The sequence below is a fragment of the Hypanus sabinus genome, chromosome 3 (genome assembly GCF_030144855.1).
Source record: "Hypanus sabinus isolate sHypSab1 chromosome 3, sHypSab1.hap1, whole genome shotgun sequence".
Lineage (NCBI taxonomy): Eukaryota > Metazoa > Chordata > Chondrichthyes > Myliobatiformes > Dasyatidae > Hypanus > Hypanus sabinus.
Genome location: NC_082708.1, coordinates 14,090,800 through 14,104,203, shown reverse-complemented (window position 1 = coordinate 14,104,203; position 13,404 = coordinate 14,090,800).

Sequence of the window (13,404 nt, the reverse complement as noted above, 5' to 3'; positions counted from 1 at the left end):
GGAACACAAGCTGGATTGTGTTTGTCTGCATCTGCACTAGTGCATGACGAGGAACTGCTGCATGCTTGTTCTTGCAGAAACGTGGCTCCAGGACAACATTCCATGCACCATAAATCCACAGACCATCCCACTCATAATTATATGTGCTCTATGTGTCTTATTCTGTGTGTGACTGTTAGTATCACTCATAATTATATGTGCTCTATGTGTCTTATTCTGTGTGTGACTGTTAGTACTGTGCTTAGCACCTTGGCCCAGAGAAATGCTATTTAGCTTGCCTGTATTCATGTGTATAGGTGAATGACAATTAATCTTGAGCTTAAACAGTGCCAGCAATCCTGCATTGCATTCTATTCCTGATGCTGTCTGTAAAGAGTTGTATGCTCTCCCTAATACATGGGTTTCTTCCTGTCGTTTCAGTTTCCTCCTACATTCTCAAACATATAGTTAGGGTTAGTGTTAGCAATTTAGAGGCAACTGCTGAAACGAAACCCCTGAATTTGGGTTCCACAATTCACTTGTTTGAGGCAGCATGTGAAGAAATATTAAGATGAAAGAGGATTCCCACGAAGAGTTATCTGTGCTACGTGCCACTACAGGGCCTCTGTGCCTTCATTTCAATATATAATAATTTTGATATGATTGGGATCATTCTTTCTCCTTCATCAGCACCCATTTCATACATTTTCCTGGTTGCCAGATGTAATCAGTGGAGTATTAGAGTGGATGACTTTCAAGTGGTTTGTCATCAGGCACAATTGATCGCCCTGTGCAGTGGAACCCCTGGCTCAGTGCTGCCTGGGGAGAGTGTGTGATTGTGAAATTATTTACTGATTATGATGCAAACAGTGGAGGAAGCAATGACTTTGAATGCTCTAAAAGAGTGCAAGCGTCATTAACCAGTTCTTTCCCTCTGCCACTACTTAACAGCTCTAAATCACGCATTGTGGCAGGTCCCCGGGGTGATGAATGAACCTGTGTCCATGCCACATAGTTGTTTCCACTGGTAGATGAGACTAAATCTAGACGACATACCCTCAAGATTTGGGGGAATAGAGTTAGGATGGAAATAAAGAGAAACTGATTTTCTCAGAGAGCCCTAGGGTAGCATTAGGGGCTAAAATCACAAACAAAAGAAAATTTGCAGACTCTGGAAATCCAAGCAACACACACAAAATGCTGGAGGAACTCAGCAGGCCAGGTAGCATCTATGGAAAAAAGTATAGTTGGCGTTTCGGGCCAAAACATCGATTGTACTTTTTTCCATAGATGCTGCCTGGCCTGCAGTTCCTCCAGCATTTTGTGCATGTTGAAACAATAGAGGCTATCACATTAAATATATTTCAAATTTAAAAGTACATTTATTATCTAAGTATATACTGTACACTATATATAACCTTGAGTTTGGTCTTCTTCAGGCAGACACAAAACAAAGAAACCCAATTGAAGACATTAAAAAAGACAGTCAAGCACCCTATGTGTAGAGAAAAAAAATTGTATAAACAATAAAGAAAACAAATATCATTTTGAACTGAAAGTGAGTCCACTTCCAGGAAGCCAGACACCGCTGCATCTGGTTCAGGAGCCCGTTAGTTGCAGGCCGCAGCCTCAGTTTAGTGCTGAGACAAATAAACCTCTCAGGTCGTTCCTTGCTGTGTTGTCTGGGCCCTGCTGCTTCGATATGCTCACGGTCCCGAGCCCTGCCACCTCAATGCGGCCCCGTATCCAAACTGACACAATTAGATAGATTGTTGCAAAGCAGAGAAATTAAGGGTTACGGGGAAAAGGCAGGACGGTGCAGTTGAGTCCATGGCCAAATCAGCCATGACCTTATTGAGTGGCGGAGTAAGCTCAACAGATGGCCGACTCCTGCTCCCAGTGCAGCGGTCATGCAACACTTTACAGCCCCAGTAACCACTGATTGGGGTTCAATTCCCATTCAAAGTTCAAAGTAAATTTATTATTAAAGTACATATGGATTTCTTTTTTTTTAATTATTTAGAACGTAGAACATAGAATAATACATCACATTACAGGCCCTTCGGCCCACAATGTTGTGCCGACCCTCAAACCCTGCCTCCCATATAATCCCCCACCTTAAATTCCTCTATATACCTGTCTAGTAGTGTCGAAAACTTCTCTAGTGTATCTGCCTCCACCACTGACTCAGGCAGTGCATTCCATGCGCCAACCACTCTCTGAGTAAAAAACCTTCCTCTAATATCCCCCTTGAACTTCCCTTCCCTTACCTTAAATCCATGTTCTCTTGTACTGAGCAGTGGTGCCCTGGGGAAGAGGTGCTGGCTGTCCACTCTATCTATTCCTCTTAATATCTTGTACACCTCTATCATGTCTCCTCTCATCCTCCTTCTCTCCAAAGAGTAAAGCCCTAGCTCCCTTAATCTCTGATCATAATCCATACTCTCTAAACCAGGCAGCATCCTGGTAAATCTCCTCTGTACCCTTTCCAATGCTTCCACATCCTTCCTATAGTGAGGCGACCAGAACTGGGCACAGTACTACAAGTGTAGCCTAACTAGAGTTTTATAGAGCTGCATCATTACATCGCGTCTCTTAAACTCTATCCCTCAACTTATGAAAGCTAACACTCCATAGGCTTTCTTAACTACCCTATCTACCTGTGAAGCAACTTTCAGGGATCTGTGGACATGTTCCCCCAGATCCCTCTGCTCCTCCACACTACCAAGTATCCTGCCATTTACTTTGTACTCTGCCCTGGAATTTGTCCTTCCAAAGTGTACCACCTCACACTTCTCCGGGTTGCACTCCATCTGCCATTTCTCAGCCCACTTCTGCATCCAATCAATGTCTCTCTGCAATTTTCGACAATCCTCTACACTATCTACAACACCACCAACCTTTGTGTCATCTGCAAACTTGCCAACACACCCATCTACCTCCATATCCAGGTCGTTAATAAAAATCATAAAAAGTAGAGTTCCCAGAACAGATCCTTGTGGGACACCACTAGTCACAACCCTCCAATCTGAATGTACTCCCTCCACCACGACCTTCTGCCTTCTGCAGGCAAGCCAATTCTGAATCCACCTGGCCAAACTTCCCTGGATCCCATGCCTTCTGACTTTCTGAATAAGCCTACTGTGTGGAACCTTGTCAAATGCCTTACTAAATTCCATTTAGATCACATCCACTGCACTACCCTCATCTATATGCCTGGTCACCTCCTCAAAGAACTCTGTCAGGCTTGTTAGGCACCATCTGCCCTTTACAAAGCCAAGCTGACTGTCCCTCATCAGACCATGATTCTCTAGATGCCTATAGATCCTATCTCTAAGTATCTTTTCCAACAGCTTTCCCACCACAGACGTAAGGCTCACTGGTCTATAATTACCTGGACTATCTCTACTAACTTTTTTGAACAAGGGGACAACATTCGCCTCCCTCCAATCTTCTGGTACCATTCCCATGGACAACGAGGACATAAAGATCCTAGCCAGAGGTTCAGCAATCTCTTCCCTTGCCTTGTGGAGTAGCCTGGGGAATATTCCATCAGGCCCCGGGGACTTATCCATCCTAATGTATTTTAACAACTCCAACACCTCCTCTCCCTTAATATCAACATGCTCCGGAACATCAACCCCACTCATATTGTCCTCACCGTCATCCTCTCAGTGGTGAATACCGAAGAGAAGTATTCATTGAGGATCTCACTCACTTCCACAGCCTCCAGGCACATCTTTCCACTTTTACCCCAATCGGTCCTACCTTCACTCCTGTCATCCTTTTGTTCTTCACATGATTGAAGAATACCTTGGGGTTTTCCTTTACCCTACTCACCAAGGCCTTCTCATGCCCCCTTCTTGCTCTTCTCAGCCCCTTCTTAAGCTCCTTTCTTGCTACCCTATATTCCTCAATAGACCCATCTGATCCTTGCTTCTTAAACCTCATGTATGCTGTCTTCTTCCACCTGACTAGATTTTCCACTTCACTTGTCACCTATGGTTCCTTCACCCTACCATTCTGTATCTTCCTCACTGGGACAAATTTATCCCTAACATCCTGCAAGAAATCCTTAAACATCGACCATATGTCCATAGTACATTTCCCTGCAAAAACATCATCCCAATTCACACCCACAGATTCTAGCCTTATAGCCTCATAATTTGCTCTTCCCAATTAAAAATGTACCTATCCTCTCTGATTCTATCCTTTTCCATGATAATGCTAAAGGTCAGGGAGCTGTGATCACTGTTCCCCAGATGCTCACCCACTGCCAGATCTGTGACCTGACCCAGTTTGTTACCTAATACTAGATCTAGTATGGCATTCCCCCTAGTCGGCCTGTCAACATACTGTGACAGGAATCCATCCTGGATACATTTAACAAACTCTGCCCCATCTAAACCCTTGGAACTAATCAAGTGCCAATCAATATTAGGGAAATTAAAGTCACCCATGATAACAACCCTGTTATTTTTGCACCTTTCCAAAATCTGCCTCCCAATCTGCTCCTCCCTTTTAAAGCACTGAAATCCAAGAAAATTGAGAATCCATTCCTGCCTTGGTGCCAGCCAAGTCTCCGTAATGGCCACTATATCGTAATTCCATGTATGTATCCAAGCTCTCAGTTCATCACCTTTGTTCCTGATGCTTCTTGCATTGAAGTACACACACTTTAGCCCTTCTACCTTACTACCTTTATACCCTTTATTTTGGGGCTCTTTCCTCAAAGCCTCTCTATATGTTAGATCTCGCTTTACTCCATGCATTTCTTTCACTGCTCTATCGCTCCAGGTCCCATCTCCCTTGCAAATTATTTTAAACCCTCCCAAAGACATAGACATAGAAGTACAGTTAGCATTTGGCCCATCAGGTCTGCTCTGCTATTTCACCATGGTTGATCCAATTTTCCTCTCAGCCCCAATCTCCTGCCTTCTCCCCGCATCTCTTCATGCCCTGACCAATCAAGAATCTATCAATCTCTGCCTTAAATATACCAAAAGATTTGGTCTCCACAGCTATTTGTAGCAAAGAATTCCACAGATTCACAACTCTCTGACTAAATAAATTCCTCCTCATTTCTGTTCTAAAAGGATGCCCCTCTGTTCTGAGGCTGTGTCTTCTGGTCTTGGACTCTCCCATCATAGGAAACATCCTCTGCACATCCACTCTATCAAGGTCTTTCACCATTCAATCAGTTTCAATGAGGTGATCCGTCATTCTTCTGAATTCCAGTGAATACAGGCCCAGAGCCATCAAGCGCTCATCATGTGACAAGCCATTCAATCCTGGAAGCATTTTTGTGAATCTCCTTTGAATCTTCTCCAGTTTCAGCACATTCTTTCTGAGATAAGGGGCCCAAAACTGCCACAATACTCCAAGTGAGGCCTCATCAGTGCTTTACAAAATCTCAACATTACATCCTTGCTTTTATATTCTCATCCTCTGGAAATTAATCCTAACATTGCATTTGCCTTCCTTACCACAGACTCAACCTGCAAATTAACCCTTCAGACTCCCATCCCTTTGCGCCTTAGTTTTCTGTATTTTTTCTCTATTTTGAAAATAGTCAACCCTTTCATTTCTCCTACCAAAGTGCATGACTATACAGTTCCCAACACCATATTTCAGCTGCCACTTCTTTGCCTATTCTCCTAATCTGCCTAAATTATTCTGTAGCCTCTCTACTTCTTCAAAACAAGATTCCACACGGCAGGCTTATTCGAAAAGTCAGAAGGCATGAGATCCAGGGAAGTTTGGCCAGGTGGATTCAGAATTGGCTTGCCTGCAGAAGTCAGAGGGTCGTGGTGGAGGGAGTACATTCAGATTGGAAGTTTGTGACTAGTGGTGTCCCACAAGGATCTGTTCAGGGTCCTCTACTTTCCGTGATTTTTATTAACGACTTGGATGTGGAGGTAGAAGGGTGGGTTGGCAAGTTTGCAGACGACACAAAGGTTGGTGGTGTTAGCTTTCATAAGTCAAGGGATAGAGTTTAAGAGTCACGGGGTTATGATGCAGCTCTATAAAATTCTGGTTAGGCCACACTTGGAGTACTGTGTCCAGTTCTGGTCACCTCACTGGAGGAAAGATGTGGAAGCATTAGAAAAAGTACAGAGGAGATTTACCAGGATGCTGCCTGGTTTAGAGCGTGTGCAATATGATCAAAGATTAAGGGAGCTCGGGCTTTACTCTCTGGAGAGAAGGAGGATGAGAGAAGGCATGATAGAGGTGTACAAGATATTAAGAGGAATAGACAGAGTGGACAGCCAGCGCCTCTTCCCCAGGGCACCACTGCTCAATACAAGAGGACATGGCTTTAAGGTAAGGGGAGGGAAGTTCAAGGGGGATATTAGAGGAAGGTTTCTTACTCAGAAAGTGGTTGGTGCGTGGAATGCACAGCCTGAGTCAGTGGTGGAGGCAGATACACTAGTGAAATTTAAGAGACTACTAGACAGGAGGAATTTAAGGTGGGGGGTTATATGGGAGGCAGGGTTTAAGGGTTGGCACAACATTGTGGGCCGAAGGGCCTATACTGCACTGTATTGTTCTATGTTCTATAAAACTACCTGCTCCTCCACCTATCTTCATATCATCTGCAAACTTTGCAACAAAGCCATTGAATCCGTCATCCAAGTCATTGACATGTGACTCGGTCCCAACACAGATCGCAGTCAGCAGCAGCCCACCAGAAAAGGCTCCCTTTATTCCCATTGTTTGCCTCTTGCCAATCAGCCACGGCTTTATCCATGCTAGAATCTTTCCTGTTATAACATGTGCCCATAGTTTGTCAAGCAGTCTCATGTATGGCACCTTGACAAGTGCCTTCTGATAATCTAAGTACACGTCAATGGATTGTCCTTTATCTATCTTGCTTGTTACTTCTTCAACGAATTCCAACAGATTTGTCAGGCAAGATTTTCCCTTGAGGAAACCATACCTCCTGCAGCCTATATACAGTCTATTTTATTGTGTGCCTCCAATTACCCAGAGACCTCATTCTTAATAATTGACTCTCAACATCTTCCTAACCACTGAGCTCAGACCAACTTGCCTATAGTTTCCTTTTTTCTGCCTCTCTCCCTTCTGGAATAGTAAAGTGACAGTTGCAATTTTTCTCTCTTCCAGAACCATTCCATAATCTGCTGATTTTTGAATTAATGCCTTTGCAATCTCTTCGGCCTCCTCTTTCAGAACCCAGGGGTGTACACCATCTGGTCCAGGTGAGTTAGCTACCTTCAGACCTTTCAGTTTCCCAACCTTCTCTCCAGTAATGGTAACTTCACACACTTTATGACCCCCTGACACCTTGAAGTTCCACCATACTGCTCGTGTCTTCCACAGTGAAGACCGATGCAAAATACTTATTCAGCTCATCCGCCATTATTTGCACAAGTTGTCCTCTTTTACACATTGGATGCTTGTCAGTCTTCATGTTTATTTTGTGGATTCCATTGTATTTCCTGTGGGTTCCTGCAACAAAACGAATCTCAACATTTTTATTTATTTTATTTATTTAGAGACATGTTGCAGAACGGGCCCTTCTGGCCCATGGAGCCCTACTGCCCAGCAACCCTCGACTGATCACAGGGCAACTTAGAATTACTAATTAACCTGCTAACTGATTGGACTGTGGGGAAAAAAACAGAGCATGCAGAAGAAACTCACGCACACAGAGGAACAACATGCAAGCTTTCTTACAGAGGACACTCGTCGCAAATGGGCATCATTTCTTAAAAAAAAAAGTGTTGTTTATGTCAGTATGTGGACTGTATTTTCTCAATGTCACCTCATATCTATCGAGTGTTCCTTGGATTGCTTACTTTGCAGATATATAATTGTCTTTGGACTCACTGTGGTTTTTCACTTTGTTTTGCAGGTGTCTTATTTGAGATCATGGGGATTGTTAAACTCTCATTGGTTTTATACTTCTATTCAATTTGGGATAATTTAGTTTGTGTGGTACTGCCACTGTCTGGATTTCCAACATGCTCCAGGGAGTACCTCTTTTGTTGGGTTGTTGTGGTTCCTTGTCAGGTGACACTTCGATCAAATTCTTCAGTGTATCGTCAGTGATTTCCGTTCATCAGGATTCTGTATCGTTTTCCTGAGCTCTTGTTTGTTTCCAATTAATTTCTGTAATAAGTTTTTAGTTTTATTTGAATTAACAAAGTCTCTGTGATTCCTGCACTTGAGTTTGCTAGTGACCCTCACAATGCTGGAATTGAACTCTGAACTCTGAGCTTTAGTAGCATCACACTAACCGCTGTGCTACTGTGTCACCCTATGATTGTATAGGTTGTATATGGTATACATATTTCAATGATAAATTTACTTTGAAATTTCTTATATTTTTTAAGAATTGTTTAACTTCTGTGAAACATTCCTCATGTAAGACATTTAATCAATGACACTTAACTCTACTGCTGTACGATATGATTCAAATGGGCACAGAGCGCTCAAAAAAAGGCCAGAGAATTCCAGATGACATTGAGAACTTTGTGCTCTATTACTAGGAGTACAACACCTCAAAAACTTCAAAATAAGCTTCAAGATGGAGCCAACAAAAAACACGACCAATGCAGAGAGTTCACAAAATTGCTTCTTTTATGTCTTCTTCTTTCAAAAATAATCCTACTGCTTTAAGGTGCTGGGGAGTCGGTACAGAGTCGGGGGTAAGTTTTTTACTCAGAGAGTGGTGAGTGAATGGAATTGGCTGCCAGCAACTGTGGTGGAAGCGGATACGATAGGGTCTTTTAAGAGACTTTTGGGTAGGTACATGGAGCTTAGAAAAATAGAGGGCTATGGGTAAGCCTAGGTAGGAACATTGCTGAGGTAGGGACATGTTCAGCACAACTTTATGGACTGAAGGGCCTGTATTGTGCTGTAGGTTTTCTATGTTTCTACTAAGTTGCATGTGATTTATCATTTTGATTGTGTGCTTTTGTCCCAATTCAGCGATCTTTTGCTTTGCTGTCTCCAAGGGAGTTTGGTGAGGTAGGGAGCAGAGAATGCGGCCTAGAGGCCTGGAAGCCTGGAGATGGGTAGTGAGTCATGATCTACTCCACTGAGTCTCTTTGATTGAGGAGTTGAGCTGGGCTGAAATTACCGAAGATGACAGTTGAGCGGGGATGGATGATTGGCGCCGCCTGGCTGCATTTTACTAGCATACTCTCCCCCTTGCTAGTTGTTGTTGGTGGAGTCTCAGGATCCACATTGCAAGGATTGATTGGCAACACTCAGTGCTGTGGACTCGATTTGAGGTTCGTGTTGCAAGTGTTTATGAGTTCAGGTTACTCTTTTTTTTACTGCTTTTGAATGGTTTGATGGGGCGATCGGTGAAGACGGGCTCTGTGGCCTGCAGTCAGCTAGGGTGCAACGCTGAGATGAACTAAACTTAATGCTCTGGGACTCTTGGTTTGCCATTTGATATTCTATGTGTTGTTCTCTCACTTGTTGCTTTTTTTGTACGGGTTCTATATCGTTCCCTTTCTGTGGCTGCCTGCAGGAAGATGAACCTCAGAATTGTATTCTATATACCTACTTTGATAATAAATGCACTTTAAATCTTTGCAACTACTCCCCCTCACATCAAGAAGGCCCTGCTTCATCTGTTGCAGTATCTGTCCATCACACAATAGCTTCAACAGCAACTTTGGAACCCACATGACTAGAATAGAAGGACATCAAAATTCAAAATTCAAAGTAAATTTATTATCAAAGTACATATATGTCACCTATACAATCCTGAAATTAATTTTCTTGTGGGCATACTCAATAAATCCAAATAGGATAATAACTATCCAAGGAAATCTGCAGATGCCAGAAATTCAAACAACAACACACAAAAAATGGACCAGGTAAATTTGAGGGCAGGGTGAAAGTTGGAGGCAAAGTTAATGAAGTCGACGAGCTCAGCATGCGTGCAAGAGGCAGCACCAATGTAGTTGTCGATGTAGCGAAGGAAAAGAGGGGGATGGATACCGGTGTAGACTTGGAACATGGACTGTTCCACAAAGCCAACAAAAAGGCAGGCATAACTGGGACCCATACGGGTGCCCATGGCTACACCCTTGGTTTGGAGGAAGTGGGAGGAGTCAAATAACTATGATAGAATCAATGAAAGACCGCACCAACTTGAGAGTTCAACCAATGTGCAAAAGACAACAAACTGTGCAAATACAAAAAGTGTCACGGTCCCTTTTGGCAATCACCCACCTGGTTATTTTCCTCAGGAATTGGGCCTCAATTACCTCATTTAGTTCCCAGTCATTCCCTGGTTCCGCTAATTACAAACACCTGCTTTCTATCAGCAAATGCAGTATAAAAACCCCATGACCACAACAAAGAGCTGCCAGTTTGTTGGTCGACTTGTGTATGAGTAACCTTGTTCCATGGTTCTTAGGACTATTAGTTTTAGTCTAGCATCGCTCCTAAATTCTCTACTAAAACCAAGACTCTGGGTAAAGACTCCCTTGGCACCAATTCCGCGCTCGCTACGACCGTATCACCTCCCTACTCGGCCTCTGCGCCCGTGTTCAGCACTTTTTGTTCGTTCCACTGCCACATCCTTGTAACAAAAAGAAAGAAATAATAATACTAAATAAATAAGCAATAAATATCAAGAGCATGAGATGAAGAGTCCTTGAAAGTTGGCCCGTAAGTTGTGGGAATATTCCATCAATGGGGCATGTGAAGTTGAGTGAAATTATTCCCATTGGTTCAAAAGTCTGATTGTTGAGGGGTAATAACTATTGCAGAACCTGGTGGTGTGAGCCCTGAGGCTCCTGTAGCTGATGAGGCACTTAAACCAGAAAGAGAAGCAAGAAGAATGTTCATCTCTGAATGGTATTTGCTTACTTTTTTTTATTGTTTGCACAATCTCTTTTTATGCACATTGGGTATTTGTCAGTCTTTTTAATGCGTTCTCAAGGGTTTCTTTATTTTGCGGCTTCCTGTAAGGAGATGAATCTTAAAGTTGTATATAGAAACATAGAAAACCTACAGCACAATACAGGTCCTTTGGCCCACAAAGCTATGTCAAACATGTCCTTACCTTAGAAATTACCTAGTGTTACCCATAGCCCTCTATTCTTCTGAGCTCCATGTACCTGTCCAGGAGTCTCTGAAAAGATCCTATCATATCTGCCTCCACCACCGCCGTCAGCAACCCATTCCACACACACATCACTCCCTGTGTAAAAAAAACTTACCCCTGACATCATCTCTGTACCTACATCCCAGCACCTTAAACTTGTGACCTCTTATGTCAACTATTTCAGCCCTGGGGAAAAAGCCTCCGACTATCCACATAATCAATGTCCCTCATCATCTTATAGACCTCTATCAGGTCACCTCTCATCCTCCATCGCTCCAAGGAGAAAAGGCCGAGTTCACTCAAACTATTCTGATAAAGCATGCTCCACAATCCAGGCAGCATCCTTGTAAATCTCCTTTGCATCCTTTCTATGGTTTCCACATCCTTTCTTTTTGGGAGGTGACCAGAACTGAGCACAATACTCCAAGTCTGACCAGGGTCCTATATAGCTGCAGCATTACCTCTCGGTTCCTAAACTCAATCCCATGAAAGATGAAGGCCAATGCACTGTACACTTTCTTAACACAGATTCATCCTGTGCAACATCTTGGAGTGTCCTATGGACTCGGACCCCAAGATTTCTCTGATCCTCCACACTGACAAGAGTCTCACCATGAGTATAGTATATAGTATACAGACTTTGATAATCAGTGCACAGAACTTTGAACTTTGAATGCTGGAAGAACTCAGCAAGAGTACTGATGAAGGGCCCCAGTCCAAAAATGTCAACTGTTCATTCTCCTCTATAATACCTCTGGCCAGCTGTTTATTAACCTTTGTTGATACTGCCTGGCCTGCTGAGTTCCTACGGCATTTTCTGTGCGTTGATCCGGATTTCCAGCATCTGCAGACTCTCTTAAGTCGAAGGAGGGTGTTCACCAGATAGACTGGAGCTCAGGATGGTAGCTATGAACTAAACATTTGCACTTCATCCATCACTGGGGACCCCCATCATCCAGCTCATTCTCTCTCCTCTCTGTTGCCATTAGGAAGGAGGAACAGGACAACACCAAGTTCAGGAAAAGTTATTACCTTTCAGTCTTCGGGCTCCTGAACTGGACAATTTGACTCATCTCAACACTAAGCTGATTCCCCAACCTATGGACTCACTTTTAAGGACCCTACAAGTCTTGTTCTCAATAGTATTCATTACTTATTTATTCTTTTTTTTGTATTTGCACATTTTGTCTTCTTTTGCACATTGTTGTTTTGCCCATCATTGTTTGGGTGTAGTTTTTCATTGATTCTATTGTATTTCTTTGTATTGACTGTGAATGCCTGCAGGAAAATGAATCTCCGGGTAGCACATGGTACATATATGTACTTTGATCACAAATTTGCCTTGAACTTTGAATCACCTTTTCCTGCACCAACCATCCCCCCATCCCAAGAAATCAATAACTGGTAATTGATTTATTATTGTTACGTATACTGAGATACAGTGAAAAGCTTATTGTTTGCATGCTACCTCAAATAAGTTATTCCACACTTAAGTGTATTGAGGTTGTATGAAAAGGAAAAATGATAACAGAATGCAGTGTCATAGTGTCACAGAACGTGCAGAGCAGATTGACAATAATGTCCAAGGGCCACGACAAGGTAGAACAGAAAGATCAAGTGCTCATCTTTATCAACAAGAGTTCTGTTTAAGAACTGTATAACAGCAGGACAAATGCTGCCCTTGAACCTGGCAGTACAAGTTTTCAAGCTTTTTTATCTTCTGCCTGATGGAAGGGGTAAGAAGAGAGAATGACCAGGGTGGAGGTGTCTTCCTTTGTGATGGCTGCTTTCTCGGGCTCTGGAACATCTGGACAACAAAGATGCATACATCAGGATGCTCTTTATCGGTTACAACTCAGCATTTAACACCATCACCCCCTCAAAACAGATCAGCAAACCCCAAGACCTGGGCCTCAATACCCCCTTGTGCAATTGGATCCTGGATTTCCTCACTTGTAGACCCCAGCCAGTTCAGATTGGCAAAAATATATCTCCTCCACAATCTCCATCAGTACAGGGATGTGTACTTAGCCCCTGCTCTGCTCGCTTTACACCTATGACTGTGTGGCTAAGTACAGCTCCTACACCATATCCGAGTTTGCTGATGACACCATTTGTGTGGGCTGTATCAAAGGTGGTGATGAATCAGCATACAGGAGAGGGATTGTAAACTTAGCTGAGTGGTGTCATATCAACAACCTCTCACTTAATAACACCACAGAACTGATTGTAGACTTCAGCAGAGGGAAAACAGTAGTCTATTTGCTAGTAATCATCAGAGGATCAGATGTGGAGAGGGTCAGTAACATTAAATTCCTAGTTGTCAC